The following is a 12,671-nucleotide window of genomic DNA, read 5'->3' as shown; positions in this document are numbered from 1 at the left end:
AGTGGCTAACTCTGGCCAGGCACAGTGGCTTATGCCTATAATCTCAGCACTTTGGGAGACTGAGGTGGGTGGATTGCTTGAGTCTAGGAGTTTGAGACCAGCCTGGGCAACATGGCAAAACCCTGTTTCTACAAAAAATGCAAAAACTAGCCAGATGTGGTGATGTGCACCTGTCCCAGCTACTTGGAAGGCTGAGTTGAGAGGATCACCTGAGCCTGGGAGGTGGAGATTACAGTGAGTGGAGATCATGCCATTGTACTCCAGCCTGGGTGACAGAACCCAGGTGACAAAACAAACAAACAAACAACCCCAAAGTGGTTCACTCACATGGCTGATGCCCTAGTTCTTCTTCACAGGGTCCTCTCCTCAAGGTTGCTTGGGTGGCCTCACAATATGGTGGCTGCCTTCCCCCAGAGTAAGTGATTCAAGAAAGGGGGTACTGAATAGACGCTATGTCCTTGGAAGTCACACAGCATCACTTCCACCATATTCTATTTGTTAGGTGTCAGTCACAGTAGAGAAAGGGAACCTCTCTTTCCCAATAGTTTCAACTAAAGTTCCAGAATTGATTTCCATTAGCCTTGCCAGGTTCATCATCACTCTGGCCAAGCCTGGGTCTTGGCTAGTCTCTGGAGCTCAGAGGTGGGCTCAGTCCCATCTGAAACACATGAATGGAAAGTGGAAGAGAGATAGTTCCTCAAAGGGAAATCAGGTGGTGTTACCAGAAGAGAGAATAGATACTAGATGAGCAAAAATAAAAGATGTCCTCTATAATGCCTCAATGTGATTGCAAATCTTTACAGCAATTGTGCATTACTTCATGAAAATTTTTTTTTTTTTTTTTTTTTTTTTTTTTTTTTTTTTTTTTTTTTGAGACGGAGTCTGGCTCTGTCACCCAGGCTGGAGTGCAGTGGCCGGATCTCTGCTCACCGCAAGCTCCTCCTCCCGGGTTTACACCATTCTCCTGCCTCAGCCTCCGGAGTAGCTGGGACTACAGGCGCCCGCCACCTCGCCCGGCTAGTTTTTTGTACTTTTTAGTAGAGACGGGGTTTCACCGTGTTAGCCAGGATGGTCTTGATCTCCTGACCTCGTGATCCGCCCGTCTCGGCCTCCCAAAGTGCTGGGATTACAGGCTTGAGCCACCGCGCCCGGCCGAAAAAATTTAAGAATACAAAAAATTAAAGATATTAATAGTGATTATCTCTGCATGGCACTTTCCTTTCAGTTTGCTATTTATTCCAAATTTCCGTTCATGAGTATGTATTACTTTTATAATCAGAAAATAAAAAATAACTATTATTTTCTAAAAGGTAAAATTCACCACCATGAGAGTGGAAACAGGATACAGTACTTCTGGCCGGGTGTGGTGGCTCATGTCTGTAATTCTAACACTTTGGGAGGCCAAGGCAGGCAGATCACCTGAGGTCAGGAGTTCAAGACCACCCTGGCCAACATGATGAAACACTGTCTCTACTAAAAATACAAAAATTAGGCCAGGCGCGGTAGCTCACGCCTGTAATCCCAGCACTTTGTGAGGCCAAGGCGGGCAGATCATGAGGTCAGGAGATCGAGACCATCCTGGCTAACACGGTGAAACCATGTCTCTACTAAAAATACAAAAACTTAGCCAGGCATGGTGGCACACACCTGTGGTCCCAGCTACTCGGGAGGCTGAGGCAGGAGAATCGCTTGAACCCGGGAAGCAGAGGTTGCAGAGAGCAGAGATCATGCCACTGCTCTCCAGCCTGGTTGACAGAGCAAGACTCTGTCTTGAAAACACAAAACAAAATGAAAACAAAAATTGGCTGGGCATGGTAGTGTGCACCTGTAATCCCAGCTACTCAGGAGGCTGAAGCAAGGAGAATCACTTGAACCTGGGAGGCGGAGGTTGCAGTGAGCCAAGATCGCACCTCCAGCCTGGGTGACAGTGTGAGACTCCGTCTGGGAAAAAAAAAAAAAAAAAGGAATACAGTACTTCTAATCCCAACATTTTGGGAGGCTGAGGCAGGAGGATCACTTGAGGTCAGGAGTTCCAGGCTGCAATGAGTTGTTTTGTTTCGTTTTCTTGAGACAGGGTCTCCCTCTGTCACCAAGGCTAGAGAGCAAAGGCACAATCTTGGTTCACTGCAACCTTTGCCTTCTGGGCTCAAGTGTTCCTCTCGTCTTAGCCTCCCAAGTAGCTGGGACTACAGGCATATGCCACCACACCTGGCTAATTTTTTTGGTATTTTTTGTAGAGATGGGGTTTTGCCATATTGCCCAGGCTGGTCTCGAACTCCTGAGTTCAAGCGATCCGCCTGCCTTGGTCTCTCAAAGTGCTGGGATTACAGGCGTGAGCCACCATGCCTGGCCTTGAAGTGAGCTCTGATAGTGCCATTGCAGTCTAGCATGGGCGACAGAGCAAGACCCTCTCTCTTTAAAAAAAGAAAACAAAATCCATTTAGCCAAAGTCAAAGACTTTTCTTTCCAGGGAAAAGAAAGAAAGCAAGAATATACAATGAGTGGAAAGTGTAAACCATGATGGCTGAAAGTATAAACATGATGGCTGAAGCAAAATCAGATACACCAATTATTAATATATGAGTTTAATTCTTATATTAAAGGGCAACAACTGTCAGATTTAGCATTTACCAAAAAAAGATACATTACAACGATACGCTGTTTTGACTAGAAAAATGAGTGAAATTGTTGAGAGTAGAATTCTCAACAAATAGAAGTCAAAATTTCACAATATTGTCTTTCTGGGAACAAAGCACGTCCCTCCTTTCATTAAAATCCTCTTTTACCTCCCCCTATTGTCTTGTAGCTTTTTCACACAGGTCCATTGCATTTTTTTGTTGACTTTATTCTTCCATATTTTATGTTTTTATTGCTCTTATAATCTTTCCTTCCATTATAGTTTTAACTTACCTATATGTTTTATATATAGTGTATATATACTGTGTGCTTATGTATGGATGTATTTGTATATAGGAAAATTACTGCCACTACTGGAAGAAATATAAATGAGTACAATATACTAAGATAAAAATTTTGTCAAAAATAATTGTATCTTTCCATATAATTAGATCTATAGGAAGAAAGGTAAGAGTATCAATTGTTGAAAATAATTGCTAAGGCTGGGCATGGTGGCGGTGGCTCACGCCTGTAATTGTAGCACTTTGGGAGGCTGAGGCGGGCGGATCACCTGAGGTCAGGAGTTCCAGACAAACCTGGCCAACATCGTGAAACCCCGTCTCTACTAAAAATAAAAATTAGGTGGGTGTGGTGGTGCACGCCTGTAATCCCAGCTTCTCAAGAGGTTGAGGCAGGAGAATAACTTGAACCTCAGAGATGGAGGTTGCAGTGAGTCAAGATCGTGCCATTGCTCTCCAGCCTGGGTGACAAGCCTCCATCTAACAACAACAACAAAAAAAAAAAAAAAAAAAAAAAAAAAGAAAAAAGAACAGAAAAGAAAGAAAGAAAAAAGAAAAGAAAATTGCTAAACATACGAGATTCTGTGGCAGGGCGTGGTGGCTCACGCCTGTAATCCCAGCACTTTGGGAGGCTGAGGCGGGTAGATCACTTGAGGTCAGGAGTTCAGAACCAGCCTGACCAACATGGCAAAACTCTATCTCTACTAAAAAAATACAAAATTAGCCGGGCATGGTGGCACACACTTGTAATTCCAGCTACTTGGGAGGCTGAGGCAGGAGAATTGCTTGAACCCGGGAGGTAGAGGTTGCTGAGATCGTGCCATTGCACTCCAGGCTGGGCAACAAGAGCAAAACTCTGTCTCAAAAACAAAACAAAACAAAACAACACTATCACATCTTTACTTGCAGATAATTTTCTGGGAAGAAAAACAAAAACCCAACAAACTATTACATCTCTGACACTGTAAGTCCACGTGGTGAACTCAGATATTTGCAGGTTTTGCTTGCCAGACATTTCTGACCCCATCTTTTGGTAACATCCCCTGATTGTTTTCTTAGGTTATTACCCTTTTTCTAGTTGATGTAATTTTGGTGAACAATTACATTGACCTGTCCTCTGGCCAAAGGTGGACATGTGACCAAGAGAGCCAATCAGCCTTTCTATCCCTGGAATTTTAATTTTGAGTCGTGTGATCTAAGGACCAAAAAATGCTTAGAGCTGTTTCATCCTGCTAGTGATCAGCATCTGCAAGATGGCCAATGTGTGCCCATCACTGCTGTGCTTTCCTCCTGCTGCTGGATCATAGAGCTTCTTGAGAGGCAGATTTCTCTCTCCTTTCTCCAGGGCACCTTGGAATTGTCAACCCCTGTGACAGGCTGCCAGTGGCCAGTTCGGGAGGCTGCCTAAAGTTCCTAAACACACAGAAATCGTTCTGTTTTTCTAAGCAACTCTTGAGTCATCCAAAACACTTCACAGATGCTAGTTACTACCAGATAATTCAAAAGCATCATTGTATGACTCCCATATCAAGCTGGGGGGCCGGGAGATGTTGTCTAAGGCCTATCAGCCTGGGCATATCAGGCAGCTGTTCCACTTTGGGTTCCTACTGCCTTTCTCACATCTTCCTGTGAAAGTAGGTCCTATGTACTCAGACACCACAGATCTTTAGTTTTTGATTTCTACTCTGGGATCCATGGGGTGGAGGTAGTGGTGGGGTGGTGAGGGGACAGGGTGCAGGGTACTTTCTACATAATAAGATTCCTATGCTTTCTACTTTGGGCTTTCCCTCCTTTTCCTTTCTCTTCTCCAGGGAAACTGGCTGGTCTAAGGGATGCAGAAGCTCTATTCATCAAGTTGCTCCCAAATCTACTGCTGTGTCTATGCATATTAGCTCTTTCTATTTCCCTGCAGGGGCTAGACTTTCAAACAAAAGGCTCCTGTTTCTCTCTTCTGTGTCCTCTCACTTAAAACAAGTAAACATAGAACCACAATAGCTGCTGCCTCAATGCAGGGGAGGGGTTGCAGAGTAACTTCAGTTCACATATTAAAACGGTTCTGCTAGTTGGGCATGGTGGTGCACGCCTGTGGTCCCAGCTCCTCAGGAGGCTGAGGTGGGAGGATCACCTGAGCCCAGGGAGGTTGAGGCTACAGTGGGCTGTTATTGTGCCACTGTGCTCCAGCCTGGGCAACAGTGTGAGACCCTGTCTCAAAAACAAACAAACAAACATACAAACTGATATCTTACCACATAAACAAACTGTATAAACATCCTCATACATAATCTCCTTGAAGATGGGAGGAAACATTTATAAAACCAGTTGGAATTGAACATTTTTAAGGCTCCTAATACGTTTGCCTAAACATTTTCTAATGTAACTTTAGTGTCTTCAATTCTAAACTTAATATTCTTTTCTTATCAGGCTAGCTCACCCTTCTGTGGATTTTATGAGACAAAAATTTTAAAGTGTATTTTAATTAATTAGAGCATTTTGCTCTGTCACCCTGGCTGAAGTGCTGTGGGGCAATCATCACTCACAAGTGCAGTCTTGACCTCCCGGGCTCAAGCGATCCTCTCACCTCAGCCTCCCAAGTAGCTGGGATCAAAAGCATGCACTACCACAACTGGCTACTTTTTTAAATTTTTAAAAAAATTTTGTAGAGACAGGGTCTCACTATGTTGCCCAGGCTGGTCTTCAACTCCTGGGTTCAAGTGATCAGGAGCCACCACCCAGCCTTTTTTTTAAGAGACAGAGTCTCTGTTGCCCAGTTGCCCAGGTTGGAGCACAGTGGTGCCATTCTAGCTCACTGCTGCCCTGAACTTCTGGGCTCAAGTGATCCTCTCTCATTGGCCTCCAAAAGTGCTGGGATTACAGGCATGAGCCACTGCACTTGGCTACAAAAATATTTTAATACCATTTCACACCCATTAGAATGACTATTATTTTATTTATTTTTATTTTAAATTTATTTTTATTTTATTTTTATTTATTTATTTTTGAGACAGAGTCTTGCTCTGTTGTCCAGGCTGGAGTGTAGTGGCCTGATCTCAGCCTACTGCAACGTGTGCCTCCTAGGTTCCAGTGATTCCCCTGCTTCAGCCTCCTGAGTAGCTGGGATTATAGGCATGCACCCACATGCCTGGCTAATTTTTTAATTTTTAGTAGAGACAGGGTTTCACCATGTTGGGCAGGCTGGTTTTGAACTCCTGACCTCAAGTGATCCACCTGCCTCAGCCTCCCAAAGTGCTGGGATTACAGGCATGAGCCACGGACCCAACCTTTTTTTTTTTTTTTTTGAGATGGAGTCTCACTCTGTTGCCAGGCTGGCGTGATCTTGGCTCACTGCAACCTCCACCTCCAGGGATCAAGAGATTCTCCTGTCTCAGCCTCCCAAGCAGCTGGGATTACAGGCGCTTGCCACCACACTCAGCTAATTTTTGTATTTTTAGTAGAGACAAGATTTCACCATGTTGGCCAGGCAGGTCTCAAACTTCTGACCTCCAGTGATCCACCTGCCTTGGCCTCCCAAAGTGATGGGATTACAGGCGCGAGCCATCGTTCCCAGCCAGAATGACTATTACTTTAAAAAAGGAAAATAACAAGTGTTGGTGATAATGCTGAGGAACTGGAACCTTTGTACATTGCTAGGGGGAATATAAAATGGTGCACATGCTGTGGAAAACAGTTGCCAGTTCCTTAAAAAGTTAAAACATAGAATTACCATATGGTCCAGCAATTCTACTCCTGGATATATTCCCCAAACAATTAAAAACAGCGACACAAATGAGTACTGTACACTGATGTTCACTGCAGCATTATTCACATCTGCCAAAAGGCAAAAATAACCCAAAAGTCCATTGACCAATGAATGAATAAATGAAATGTGGTATGTACATACAATGGAATATTAAGCCTTAAAAAGGAATGCAATTCTGATACATGCTACAGCATGGATGAACTTGAAAACATTATGCTAAGCGAAATAAGCCAGACACAAAAGGGCAAATATTGTATAATTCCACTATATTGGATATCTAAAATAGGCAAATTCAGAGACAGACAGTCAAAAGGTGGCTGCCAGGGCCTGACTGTGGGGACAGGAGAATAAGGCTTTTTGTTTGGGATGATGAAAATTTTCTGGAAATAGATAGTGGTGATGGTTGCACAACATTGCAAATATACTTAATGGCAATGAATTGTACATTTAAAAATGGTTAAAATGAGTTGGATGTGGTGGCTCATACGTACAATTTCAGCACTTTGGGAGGCCGAGGCGGGTGGATTACTTGAGGCCAGGAGTGGATCACTTTGAAACCAGCCTGGCCAACATGACGAAACCCCATCTCTACTAAAAATACAAAAATTATCCGGGTGCAGTGGCGCACACCTGTAGACCCAGCTACTCAGGAGGGCTGAGGCACAAGAATTGCTTGAGCCTGGAAGGCAGAGGTTGCAGTGAGCCATGATTGTACCACTGCATTCCAGTCTGGGTGACAGAGCAAGACTCTGTCTCAAAAAAAAAAAAAAAAAAAAAAAATTAAAATGGTACATTTTATGTTATAGCACAATTTTTTTTAAAAAAGGAAGAAAATTTTTCTTTTTTTTTCTTTTCTTTTTTTTTTTTTTAGACATGGGGTCTTGCTATGTTACCCAGGCCAGAGTACAGTGGCTATTCACAGGTGAGATCACAACTCACTGGAGCCTCAAACTCTTAGACTCAAGTGATCCTCCTACCTCAGCTTCCTGAGTGGCAGGGATTATTGTTGTGCACCACCACACCAAGCATGAAATAATATTTTAAAGTGTATGTTTTTGCTACTTTGGGTTTTAAAGAAAGTAAATGTTTTGCGATGCAGCAAACACCTACATAAACACCTATGTACAAAATGTGCTTTTCCCCCCTAGAGAAAAATAGGAAGGATCTTTCCTTTTCATCCAGTTATTAAATACTCATCCTATATCTGCACTATGCTTGGTACCTGAAATACATATTTATGTTTCTGTCCTCAAGATGCTTATGAGGGCCGGGCACGGTGGCTCATGCCTGTAATCCCAGAACTTTGGGAGGCCAAGGCAGGCAGATCACTGAGGTCAGGAGTTCAAGACCAGCCTAGCAAACATGGAGAAACCCCATCTCCACTAAAAATACAAAAATTTGTTGGGCATGGTGGCACATGCCTGTAATCCCAGCTACTCAGAAGGCTGAGGCAGGAAAATTGTTTGAACCTGGGAGGCGGAGAGTGCAGTGAGCCAAGATTGTGCCACTGCACTCCATCCTGGGGGACAGAGCCAGGCTCAATCTCAAAAAAAAAAAAAAAAAAAAATATTACGGACCAGTTTGGGAGATAAGGCACCATATACAGCAGTCCCTCCTTTTCTGTAGTGGATATATTCCAAGACTCCCAGTGGGTGCCTGAAACCTCAGATAGCATCAAACCCTATATATAGCATATTTTTTCATATACAGTAATGGGTATATACAATGTAGATATACTGTACAAAAAGATGATTCATGTCCTGGGCAGGACAGAGCAGAATGGAGTGGGACCATGTGAGATTTTTTTCACACTACTCAGAATGATGGGCAATTTAAAAGTTATGAATTTATTTCTGGAATTTTCCATTTAATACTTTTGGACCCCAGTTGACTGTGAGTAACTGAAACTGCAGAAAGTGAAATAGCAGATAAGGGGTGACTACTGTATATTACACTATAATATAAATTATAACAAATCATTCTAAGAGATCTTAGAAGGCAGATTATAATGTGATCTCTTTTTCTTTTCTCTTGAATTACACATTTGTCTTAGTCCATTTCTGTTGCTACAACTGAATATCTGAGATGGGGTAATTTATAAGAAAAATAAATTTACTTCAAACAGCTCTGGAGGCTGGGAAGTCCAAGGTTGAAGGCTACATCTGGTGGGGATCTTCTTGCTGGTGGGGGCTCTCTGCAGAGTCCTGAGGCAGCACAGGACATCACATGGCTAGGGAGCTCAGGAGAGAGAGTCAACCTGGCTTTTTATAACAGATCCACTCTCACAATAACTAACCCATTCCTATGATAATTCATTAATCCATTAACACATGAGTAGATTAATCTATTCATGAGGTCAGAGCCTTCATGACCCAATCACCTTTTAAAAGCACCACCTCCCAACACTGTTACACTATGGATCAAGGTTCTTTTCATTTTTTTTTCCTTTGAGACAGTCACTCTATCATTCAGGCTGGAGTGCAATGGCATGATCACAGCTCACTGCAGCTGCAAACTCTTGGGCTCAGGTGATTCTCTCACCTCAGGCTTCCAAGTAGCTGGGACTACAGGTTTGTGCCACCACACTCAGCAAATTTTAAAATTTTTTTGTAGAGACAGAGTCTCACTATGCTGCCTAGGCTGATCTTGAACTCCTGGCTCAAGAGATCCTCTCACTTCAGCCTTCCAAAGTACTGAGATTACAGGCATGAGCCACTGTGCCCAGCCTAAGTTTCAACATGAGTTTCAGAGGAGACAAACATTCAAACCATAGCAATATTCCTTCTCTCTTTTGATATACTATACTCTCTTATCTTTACCTATCATCAACAATTACCATGTTATTTCCCTAATCTTAAAGCTTTTTCCCAGTCTTCCTGAACATATATGTGTGTGGTTTGATGTATACATAACATATATTTTGTATATAATATATATTATAATGTATTATACGTAATATATAAATATATATTTTAATATTATATAGTATTGTTATATGTTGTATGTGATATATAATATTGTTATATATCATATAATATATATGTAAAATCCATATTATATATCATATGCATATATACATATTGTATAATACATTATATATTATGTATTATAATGTATTATATATAATGTATACATTATGTATTATACTGTATTTTACATTATATACACTATATTGTATAGATACATTATGTATGATACATATTATATATTATATGCATACACACATGTATATTATGTATATTATGTACATACACATATATGATGTATATCATATATAATGTATCATATATAATATATGTGTGTGTGTGTATATGTATTTTCTTTTAAGAGATGGGATCTTGCTATGTTTCCCAGGCTGGATTAAAACACCTCAGCTCAAGAAATTCTCCTACTTCTGCCCAGCTTCCAGAGTAGCTGGGACTATAGCTGCCTGAACATCTTATAGATACATCAACCTTAATATAATAAAAAGCTGGGCCCAAATTCCTCAGTATCTGTTAAGCTCAGTAGATGGTCTCACCATATATGTTGTATTCTAAGTTAAAAATGTGTCATTTGCACATTTTAACTAAAATGTTTGGTGGGAGGTTGGAGGTATATGGGATAACTTAGGATAATGGTATTTCTACCAGATGGCTCAAGAGTTATCATTATTATACGACTATGTTATATTGCCTATAGTTTTCCTTGTTCCTATTTTTTCTTTTCTTTTCTTTTTTTTTTTTTTTGGAAGACAAGGTCTCACTCTGCTGCTCAGGCTGGAGTACAGTGGCACAATTATGGCTCAGTGCAGCCTTGAACTCCTGGGCCAAGCAATCCTTCTGCCTCAGCCTTCCAAGTAGCTGGGACTACAGGTGCACACTACCATGCCTGGCTAATTTTATTTTTCTTTTGTAGAGATAGGGTATCACTATGTCGGCCAGGCTCATTTTGAACTCCTTTTAAATTTTTTTCCTGATCCATGATCTTTGCTATTTTCTATCTCATTAAAGAAGTCATATTGCCATCACAAATAAAGAACTACAATTTTTTGTTGTTGTTTTGGAGACAAGGACTCACTGTGTCACCCAGGCTGGAGTGCAGTGGCGTGGTTTTGGCTCACGGCAATCTCTGCCTCCCAGTTTCAAGGGATTCTCCCCTCAGCCTCCTGAATGGCTGGGACCACAGGTGCATGCCACCATGCCTGGTTGATTTTTAAAAAATTTTTCATAGAGACAGGGTTTCAATATGTTGCCCAGGCTGGTCTCAAACTCCTGAGCTCAAGCAATCCAGTCACCTCAGCCTTCCAAAGTGTTGAGATTACAGGTGTGGGCTGCCACAGCCAGTCAAGAACCACAACTTTTATTCACAAACTTATATGTATTTTATACATTCTGATAATTAGAAAAGATTCCAGAAAATTTTACTAGGTGCAATGTCAAGGTGAAAATGAACCCACATTAAAAAAAAAAAGAAAGAAAGAAAGAAAATGAACACACTTAGAATTGCCCAAGTAAAACTGTTCCAGTATTATTTTCCTATGAGTTTCACTGCAACTAAAAATACTTGAGTATTGACCTATATTGGAACTATTACAGCATTATTACAACCCAAATCAAGTCATTATCTCCTCCTCCGTGTTCCCATAAAATTTTGTGCAAACCCTACCACAGACTTTTGACAATGAATTATCATCGGTTACATGTCTGTCTTTCCACATATATGATCCTTAAGCTTTTATTCTACACATTAAACCAGCCTTCGCAGCACAAATCCAGAACTACTCAGTCCTTCTATGCTGGGTTTCTACTTCGGATTGTCAAGTAGGCAGACTGTATGTGCACAATCTGACCTCCCAGGCTCAAGCAATCCTCCTTGCTTCAGCCTCAGGTGGGCTTCTTCAAAATAAGGACTGGCCTAATCAGAGGTTATACCGTGTTTTGCTTCTTAGAGCCAAATAGGGATGATGTTTTTTGGGTTTTTTTGTTTTTTTGGAGATGGAGTCTTGTTCTGCCGCCTAGGCTGGAGTGCAATGACACGATCTCAGCTCACTGCAACCTCCGACTCCTGAGTTCAAGCGATTCTCCTGTCTCAGCCTCCCAAGTAGCTGGGATTACAGGGGTGCACAACCATACCCAGTTAATTTTTGTATTTTTAGTAGAGCCAGGGTTTCGCCATGTTGGCCAGGCTGGCCTCAAACTTCTGACCTCAAGTGATCCACCCTCCTTAGACTCCCAAAGTGCTGGGATTACAGGTATGAGTCACAGTGCCTGGCCGGTTTTTTTTTTTTTTTTTTTTTCTGAGGCAGGTCTTGCTCCATCACCCAGGCTGCAGTGCAATGGTGCAATCACAGCTCGCTATAGCCTTGAACTGCTGGGCTCAGGTGATCCTCCCATCTCAGTCTCCCAAGTAGCTGAGACTACAGGTACGCCACCATGCCCAGTAGATTTTTGTATTTTTTTGTAGAGATGGGGGGGTTTCACCATTTTGCCCAGGCTGGTCTCGAACTCTGGAGCTCAAGCAATAACCCTTTCCTCTGCCTCCCAAAGTGGTGCAATTACAGGTGTGTGCCACGGCGGCTGGCAGGGATAGCATTTTTCTGAGACAGATTCACTCTCTGTTGCCCAGGATGGAAAGAAATGGTGTGAACACTGCAGCTCTGATCTCCCGGGCTCTAGCAATCCTCCTGCATCAGCCTCAGCAAACCAGCTGGATGCACCCCACCATACTTGCGTAATGTTTTAAAAAAATTTTTGTAGAGATTGTGTCTTGCCATGTTGCCCAGGCTGGTCTCCAACTCTTGGGCTCAAGTGATCCTCCTGCCTCAGCCTCCCAAAATGCTGGGACTACAGGTGTGAGCCACCACACCCAGCAGGGAGATGTTTATGTTAGTGGCGACAGTAAAGATCAAGAACAAGGGAACAGCCTAGCAGGTAGCGATTTGGATTAATTTTGGCCATAGGATCTATGTCTAACAAGCAGGGTGAATTTAAAAGGACTAAGACAAGATGGATGGTAAC

The sequence above is a fragment of the Chlorocebus sabaeus genome, chromosome 16, assembly GCF_047675955.1.
Source record: "Chlorocebus sabaeus isolate Y175 chromosome 16, mChlSab1.0.hap1, whole genome shotgun sequence".
NCBI lineage: Eukaryota > Metazoa > Chordata > Mammalia > Primates > Cercopithecidae > Chlorocebus > Chlorocebus sabaeus.
The sequence above is the reverse complement of the archived record's forward strand: the minus strand, read 5'-3'. Positions refer to the sequence as shown.